The sequence below is a fragment of the Sturnus vulgaris genome, unplaced genomic scaffold (assembly GCF_052056855.1).
Source record: "Sturnus vulgaris isolate bStuVul1 unplaced genomic scaffold, bStuVul1.hap1 Scaffold_195, whole genome shotgun sequence".
Classification (NCBI taxonomy): domain Eukaryota; kingdom Metazoa; phylum Chordata; class Aves; order Passeriformes; family Sturnidae; genus Sturnus; species Sturnus vulgaris.
The window spans coordinates 14,408,491-14,415,837 of record NW_028276170.1 but is presented as its reverse complement, the minus strand read 5'-3'; positions in this window follow the sequence as shown (position 1 = coordinate 14,415,837).

The following is a 7,347-nucleotide window of genomic DNA, read 5'->3' as shown; positions in this document are numbered from 1 at the left end:
CAAGGCTGGAGATCTTCCTCACCCTGCTCCTCCACTGCTGATACCACAGAGTTCCCTGCACATAGGAACATCACCTTTTCTTCTGGAGGAACCTGTTCCAGCACAACACCAAGGGTCTTCTCCTGTGGCACCACCACAGCATCCTTAAAGCTGTGGACTAGCAAGTGACAGCTCCTGGAAATTGCTGCTGTGTGTCTGGCTGCAGGAAACCCCTTCTGGAATGCCCTTGGTGTCTATTTTTGCTTTCTGGACTTTCATGGCCAATCTGCATTGATTGCCAGCGAAAATCGCGAGGGTGCCGCGTGAGCAGCGGCCGAAAGCGCTGAGCGGGGCCATCAAACCCAGCCCAGCAACTCCCGGCGTTCGCCAGCCCAGAGGTGGCGCGGACAGCGCGGCCGAGGGTGGAGAACCAGCCCGGCTGTGCGGGAGGGCTCTCACGTGGGAATGTGGTTCTCTAAGAAGGCCATAACTAAATGTTTGCATGGGGATTTTGGCTTCTGGAGCAGTGGGGTAGGGCTGTGCTTGGTTCCTACCCCTCCATCCCAGGATGATGTAAAGGGTGAGGGATGCCATGTGTGCTGTGCACTGGCAGTGATCCTCAAGAAATCCTATGAATCCTCTCTTTCAAACTAGTCAAGCTCAAGGGAAAGATGGGTCCAAAAAAAAAGTGTTGAGTTTTGTGCCCTCCTGCCCTTGTGTGGTGAGGGGCAGGAGGCAGAGGTCCAGCTTGGTCTCTCTCTGACCTTTCCTTTGAGACAACACTGTCTGCTCCCACCACAAAGGCACAGAGGGTGCTCTTTGCCCCCAGCAGTGGGAAGTGGCTCTGCTGACCCCACTAAGAGTGCTGGAAGATGAGTCTGTGAACGAAACAGTTGAATATTGCCTAGAGGGGGGTAGCAGGCAGTAGATGTTGCCACCATTCTCTTTCCAGGACCCCACTGGGAGTACTTGAACTATCGGCGATGAGAGAGAGACGGGGACACTGAATGGTGATCAAAATCCAATTTTTACTGAGCACTACATGTGCTTATATACCATTTACAGGAAGGCTGGTAATATTTTCCTGCAATCACATAGACAAACCTTACACAGACAAACTCTCACATAGACAAACTTTATATTTGGACTTAGTAAAATCTTATTTCCCATAACCCAGACTTGATCCAGTCCTCTTGCAGTCAGGTCTCTGTTTGCTCTTGCCAGGCATCCTCGTTGTCAGGCTGCATTTGCTGATTCAGTCTGCAGTACTATCAGTCTCATTTGCATTACCCATATCCACACCTCCCCCGTTTCTTTTAACTAAAAATACACTCTTCAGCGATTTGTCTATTAAATTCTTAACACACTGTAAAATACAAGGAATAACTACTACAATGCATAATATGATGCCTAATACATACAAACGTATTTGAACTAAATTCCTAACCCAGCCAGTGAGTCCCCAGTGCCCTAAGAGCCAGTTCAGCCAGTCGTACCCATTATCTACCCGAAGTTTATTGACACCTTCTTTGAGGGCTTGAATGCTGGCATAGATGGGCTGGGAGTGGTCAGAAAGGTTAAGGCAACACATCCCATCGAATTCCTCAGCCACAGGCGGCGGCGGAGCTCGGAGGCGGCCCCAGCGCAGGTGGGAGCCGCGCTCGGTTGTGCGGGGGCTCGGGGCTCGCTGCGGGCCGAGGGGGCGGCAGGGGGCTCTGGCGGGTTGGTTGTGCCGGTGCCGGCCCGTGTTGGCGCTGGGCTGAGGGCGCTGCGGGAGCGGCTGCCCGCGGTCTCCTTCCCGCTGGGGCCTCGGCAGGAGCCGGTGCCGGAGCAGCGCTGGCTCGTCCCGGTTGCTGTGGGTGGCACAGAGGTGTCTGCCCTGTGCCCGGGGCTGTGCGGGAAAATTCCCGTGGCCAGAGGTTTGTGTGCCCAAAGGAGACAGAGGAGTCCTGTAAAAGTGACTTTATTGATGAACAAAGAGAGAGGCCATGCGGCATTTGCCATGCGGTCTCTAAAGCGCCGCCTCCTTTTTATCCTCATTTTCCCGGCTGCGTCTCCCTGTCCCTTTCCCCGCTGGCTGAGGTACTTGGAAGGTTCCCGATCCGCCTACTGCATGTCCTCGTTAATATGCACCCCCTACTACGATATTAATCTTACTGCTTTCAATTCCTCCTTCTCTTATTTTCTCAAGAATTGCCTTTTCAAACTTTTAATTTCCATTGACTCAGTCTCTTTTCCTGCATCCTCTTTGGCGCAAGGTGTCGTGCATGGTAAAAAGCTGAGAGTTGCTGCAGCACGTCAGAGGAGCAGCAGCATTCGTTTAAGCCATGGTCAGCCAGAGAACCACGAAAATTTGTCCCATTCCCATTATTTCTCCGGAATACGAGATATTTTCATATTTCCTTTGCTATCTGTTTCACCACTTTTCGGTTATCATCTATTTGCAAACAGCCGTTTGCATCATTTAATTTTCCACAAACTCCTCCTTCTTCTGTTAATAGATAATCTGATTCCATCCCATGGTGAAATGTCTCGTTCCTCATTTCAGCGGCTTGGTGAGCAGGAAGGTCAGGAGCCGGAGCTGTCTGCTTGGTTATTATTTCAGGGATACTTTTTAACCTAATTATGCCACTCAAATTATGGATGGGTTTTCTGTGTCCTGATATGAATTCATTCGGGATCGCAGGGGTTGGTCCATGGTGTTGTAGGATTTGTTCTGGTGGCCGTTCATCTTTTTCCCTTTTTTGGGTGCTCCCTCCGTCCAGGGCTGCATCAATTGAACACTTTTATCTTATGAAATTATAAAATGTTTGGATTCCCAACTCATTTCTCTGGACTAGCAAAAACACCTCATTGCTTTGGGGAGAGGGATGATCCCCCCCCACACACTTTTTTTCATGAAATTTGCTCAATATTCTCCGTTTGCTGTTTCCCTTTGCAGCTTAACCAATTTCTGTTGCAGTCAGATATCCTCACCATGGGCTCTGTCTTTAGTTGTGCAAATTCCATCTGTGCAAGCAGGCAGAGCTGGGGGTGAGGGGCAGATGGACTCAGGGAAATTCCTCCCCCAGGCAAGAAGGCCCTGGGGCATTGTCCACACTTCTCCAGAGCAATGTTAATTTGCATTTCTAAAACTCCTCTCCTGGCTGCCTGGAACTAGGATTTTCTTCCAGAGCAGCCTTTAGGTGATTCACACGTCCACCCTCACAATCTGCTTTATTTTTCTTTATTATTTTTTTTAACGATTTTTTATTAACTATTTATGCGTTAAAGCCTCACCATTAATACTCTTCTAGGTTTGCAAAATGCAACTTAAAGCTGAGCTTCTAAAGATCCATTCTGAAATTCTGCCGTCATTAAGAGCCACCACAAATATATAGAAAAATATTCCAATGCAATCAAGTATTTTCTACATCTTCTCCTAGGAGTAAAAATTGCTTGTCACACCCCTGGCCCAAACCTAACTGACAGTCTAAATGTAGGATTAATGTGAAAATTTTTTCTCATGGTGTAATCTTGTCACTGAAACTGCAGGGACAATAAAAAACTCTCCAGCAATATCTTTAGTGTTAGAGAGTTAAGGCATTACTTGATTGTGGTCAGGATGTGCAACAGAAATAATTTCATCCACACATAGCCCGGGTGTGCAGAGAAAATCATTCCATGAGATGTGAGTTTTACTAGATTTTTCCTGAAATTTTACAGTCTGAAACATTGAAATCCATTGTTTTAGTGTTTATTGCTTCCAGGTTGTGTAGTTTTTAGTCTTTAGTTTCCTACTGGACCTGGATTTCTCCTCCTGTGATGTTAATGAGGTCCCACTCCTGGATTTCCTTCTCAGCCTTTTCCAGACCAGGAGTCTCCATCTATGGCGGGTGCAGTGTCTGGGGTGGGTGTTCCTTGATGTTTGCTGATGTTTCCTTGATGTTTTGTTGATGTTTGTTATGTTTGTGGATATCTTTTGGGCTATTCCCAGTCTGTTGAGATATTAAACTCATCTCTGTTGAGTGGTCTAACAGTCCATAAAAAATACCTTTTAAATTTTCTTTCCTGAGAGAAAGGCAAACCGAGCCTGACTAGTAAAATGAAATGTAAAAAAATTTAAATTTGGTATATTTTCCAGCAATGGAATCGCAGGCAGCCCAGTGTGTGAGTGTAATTGAGAGGCAGAGTCCTGGGTGGATGCTGTGAACAGCAAAGTGCCAAGGCAGGCTCTGTGCCAGCCCAGCTTCCTGTGGCAGAGATTTCACAAGAGACAGGATTCTGGCCACAGACTGCTTGAAATATACATCCCTTATCTCCAGCCCGCACTAGGTGGGGAATTCCCAGGGTAAGGAATTGCAAAGATCAATTCCAAGGGAGAGAATTGAATATCTGCCCTGGCTCTGGCCAAAGGTTATAATGGCCGGATGCTTGGCCTTCAGCCAAGGGCACACACTGACTCAGAAAACACTTCCTAAATGCAGCAACATGTTGCATATTCATAGACCTTCCTGCATTATTCAGAATCATTCCCCTCCAACCTGTAAATCACTATTTTTTCCTTCCCTGGGGTTTTGGTGTTCCATAATCCAGGAATGTGAAGAATTTCCTGATTATCTTTTTTACCATTCTCTGAGTTAGTTACATGAACAAAAGCTTTTTACATCAAAATGTTGTAGTCCAAAAAAATATATTTATCACTATTATTTATAAGTTCTGTAAATAGCAAAGCTAAACTAAACTGTTCATGCAGCAAAGTTTTCCAACGTAGACCATTCATTTTAATATTTTCAAAAAGTCAGTAATATAATATGTACTAATAATACACTTAGGATATAAATTTATTTTCCCAGTCGGGAAGAGCCATAGGTGGGGCACTAATCATTTTATTTTTCATTTTCTCAACTTTTGTTCCTTTTCTTCTGTCCATACCACAACATTGAGGCTATTGGGGTTTAGAAAGTGATAAAATGTTATGGGTAGAAGAAAGAATCCTCAATCCAGGTCCTGAAATTTCTTATTAAAGCTCAGAATTCTTGCACTTACTTTTCAGTCCTGGATCACTTCTGAGATTCTCCAGACCCTCTCTAGGTCATTACACTGCAAACCTTCAGTCAAAATATGTCCCAAATATTTAACATTTCTCCATTTGCTCCTTTTTTTTCAAATACTCAAAGATTATTTTTAGCCTGAACATTCAGCCATTTCACAGAGGCTTTTTCTGCCACTTCTTGTCCTCCTGATTGCAGCAAGTCATCCACATCCTGCATTAACCCAATCCCTGGGGGCGGGGTAAATTCTTGTGATATTTTCTGCAAGGCTTGCCCCAAGAAGGCTGGTGCTTCCGTGCATCCCTGCAGAAGGACCGCCCATGTCTTTCCCATTTTCCCTTCTACCTCTTGTTCCCACTCAAAGGCAAAATCCAGTTTACCATCCTGTGTGAGTGGGCATCCCCAGAAAGCATCTTTGCCATCAAGGACTGAATGGTGTCAGTGTGAGGAGGGCACCTGGTTCAAGATGGTGTAAGGATGTGAGAGCCCCTGGGTGCTGGGGCTCCCTTGGGCCCTGGGGTTCATCCCTCAGGGGCTGTAGAAACTCTGCCATGGCCTTTGCCTTCCCCTTGGCCTTTTCCTCATCCCTTCTTGCATTCCCCTGCTGTGCCTTTGTGACCAAGTGCTCCAGGGGCTTCTTCTGCCCCTCCTGCAGCCCCCTCAGTGCCTGGGGGTGCTCATCCTCTGACAGCTGCTGAGCTTTCTGCTCAATCATTCCTTTCTGCAGTGACCCAAGGAAAATGCTTAAAAGCTAATCTGGATGCTTGCCCGTCCAATGCCCATTTCCCAGCTGTTCCTTTGTGCTGCTGCTCCTTGTGCTGTGGCTGCCGTGGCCAGCCCGTATCCCAGAGCCGGTGCCTGTCCTGCCGCAGTGTCCAAACGCGGCCCCCCCGGCGGGCAGGGCCGGCAGCTCCACGGGGCCGGGCAGCGGCCGGGGCGTCCCGCAGCCTCCTGGGGGCCGGGGGCCACTGCCGGGCCTGCAATTGCCGGGGGGTGCTGGGCTCAGGCAGCGCCCGGCGCTGAGCCCCGGCTGCCCCACAGCCCCGGCCCGGCCCCGCAGCTCCCCACAGGCCCCCAGCCCGTGCTCCCGGTGCCGCCCCTCTGCGCCCGCTCCTGCCGCTGCCCAGCACAGAGAAACCCCCTGCAATCCTGACCTCCTTGTGTGCCTGTCCTGGCAACCGGGGATACAAAGGATCTGCAGCAGCTGGCAACTCTTGAGGATGAGAGCCTGCTGAAAAACATCCCCATCCTCAGTATTCTTCTCTTCCTCCTCTTTTCCATTATCCATTTTCTTCCCACATAGATTTTTCCTGCTGCTTCTTGCCTGAACCATATTCCTGCACACTGCCCTTCACCCAATCCCTTCCCAGCACACCAACACCATCCATCCCCTGTTGTCTAAATCCCTTCTTGACTTCCCTTATTGCCTCCCTAGGTGTCCCTGTCCTTGATTACCTCTGGGAGAATGTGCCGACTCCCTCAACATACTCCCAAGGGACCCTTCACAGATATTTTGAGATCATCATCCCTTCTGCCGAGAGCCCTTCCTGGCTTTCCCTTTCTACCCTCCATGGGTGCCCTGCCATGTTTAGTCCCCGAAGATCCCACTGTAGTCCCTGCTGAGATTTTCAGTGCTCTCTGGCTGCCGACTCTTCCCAGCCCCCCGTGATCTGTGACTTGTCTGTCTCCTGGTCACTCTCGGGTACACAGTCTGTAGGAATTACTGCGTTGGGATTGTAGGGACAAACTGAGGCGCTCTGGTCTTGAAGTTTGCAGTTTATTTGGTAGGGCGTGGGTATATATAAGGCCCTGCTAGGAACTCCAGCTGCAGCTCAAAGCAGGACGGAGAGAGAGGGATAGAGCAAGAGTTAGAGCAGAGAGCGTAAGAGAGTAAGAAAGATGGCAAGAGTAAGTGCATAAGAGTGAGATTTTCCCGTTTACGATACAAGAAATTTCCTTCTATGTTGAATATTCTAGTTTCCACTAACCACTCTTATAGAAGATACAAATTGTCTAACATTTGTATGCAACCTATAGGAATGACTATATTACCATGTTTTACTGCTTTTCTTATCTCTAAATTTTACCTGGGACCTTTCGTGCCATGCCTAGGGAGGATGTCTGTTTGCTTTTTGGTATTCGCAGCATCTAACATTATCTAAACAAAGGGGCCTTCAGGCATTCAGTTGCTTTCAGCCACACAGTCAAAAATGGCTGTCATTTCTATTTTGCTTATATTTTTCCTATTCTCAAAGTCTTTTGTTAGGCACTCGTATTGATAAGGTTTCCCTAATTCATCCTTCCCAACCCCAATCCATGCCCGGTGCCGCCGCCA